Below are 1694 nucleotides of genomic sequence, written 5' to 3' on the forward strand. Positions count from 1 at the left end.
CAAAAGAAACTTTAAATTAATGTGAGGAAGAAATTATATTGAAGATGTCCTTGAGGATGGCTAAAATGGCTGAAACGTTGGACATAAATAAAGTGTTGAGACAAAAATGGATACGAATTTTTGATTTATTTAATAGATAATTACCCTGTCTCAAGAAATTGAAATAATATAATTTTAAAAAAAAATTAATTTTTCATTCCAAGCTTTTGTTTTTTAAAACTACTAACAACTCTAAAAAACTTAAGAAAACATAATTCAAAGTAAAGGAAATTTTCAAAAATATGAGCCCTAATAGAGTTATTTACGTTAAATATTTCCCGAGATACAGCTTTTTAAATAGCAACATTTCATAAAAAAAATGCACTGAAAAATCAATAGTTAATGAATCTATTTTGAGAAATCTATATACCAAATCTATTTGACGTACAGATGTGTATTAGCACTCAAATTAAAGCTAGTTTAATGTTCTATAAAGTGGTTTATCACGTTTATCTTCTTAGGATTCGTAGTTTTCATGATATTCGACAAAATAAAGTCACAAAATGATGATTTCTAGTTGTTCGGAAAATAATTTTTATTTATGAAAAAATATATCTCAGGGACCATAATAAGACGTACAGATTTCTATTAGCACCCAAATTAAAGTTAGTTTAACGCTCTATAAAATAGTTTATGACCTTTACCTTCGTAGGAATAGTAGTTTTTATGATAGTCGGTTAACATTAAATGTTAATTTCTAGTTGTTCAGAAAAAAGTTTTGATTTATGAAAAACATTATTTCAGAAACCATAGAACATACAGATAAATCTCACCAGGTCACCTTTACTCTCCGTTGTAAACCTCTACCCTCTGGTCCTTCAGTATTCTTTCTAAATATCTCACTAACACTTGTTGATTAGATTCTTGACAAGGACTTCATCTTGACAAGAGACTTAATTGGAATCCCCATAAAAGGTTGAAACAACAAAAAATCTGCTCGTAGATTTCGATTGCTACAACACCTACTTGACAAACGCTCTAACTTCCATTCACTTAAAAAAAAAATTATATACTATGATAAACAGACCATTTCTGAAATATGGAATTAAGATCTGGGGCTCTGCCAAGCCATCAAATTCCTCCTGTATCCAATCCTTATAATCCAAAATTATAATTATAATCTCGATGTTCATTATTACGTCAGTAATAAACACATCTATAAAGACCTTAACGTCCCTTTCGTTGCAGCTTTGCCCGAAAGAAATATGCGTCTTTTCATTCTAAACTCCTTATCTATCCTTACATATCAGTTCTTAATCTCTCATCCTTAACAATCCCCGATGTTCCTCCAAGGCGTCTGAAAAGAAGATGGCCACGGGACCTTCTAATTTAAATTATTTTTTAAGTACCGCCATTGGTTTGGATTCCTTCCCAAGATTATCAAGTGTTTAAAACATTCCTCATATTTACTTATTGTATTTTTTTGTACAGTTGTTGTTAAGCCACCTCAAATCAACTCTCTCTTTGTAGGAAAGGTTAACTAAAAAACAAAACAAAAGAAACGCTGGCTCGGATCGAAACATTTATTTGGAAAGTAAATACAAAAATAAATCTTCCAAAAATATAGAACCAAATTAAAAAAAAAAATGCTTCTTTTGAAGAAAAATTACACTAAAAAAAAAACAAAATTGTATACACTAAGGAAAAATTTTATT

At 29.5% G+C, this 1694-nt stretch overlaps 1 protein-coding gene across 1 annotated transcript in view; it reads right to left on the reverse strand.

The window, feature by feature from the left end:
- LOC106682402 (uncharacterized) overlaps positions 1–1694 on the reverse strand; it is a 20038-nt gene that overhangs the window by 17520 nt on the left and 824 nt on the right. The window lies entirely within an intron of this gene.

The sequence above is a fragment of the Halyomorpha halys genome, unplaced genomic scaffold (assembly GCF_000696795.3).
Source record: "Halyomorpha halys isolate HHAL.00 unplaced genomic scaffold, Hhal_1.1 Scaffold410.1, whole genome shotgun sequence".
Classification (NCBI taxonomy): domain Eukaryota; kingdom Metazoa; phylum Arthropoda; class Insecta; order Hemiptera; family Pentatomidae; genus Halyomorpha; species Halyomorpha halys.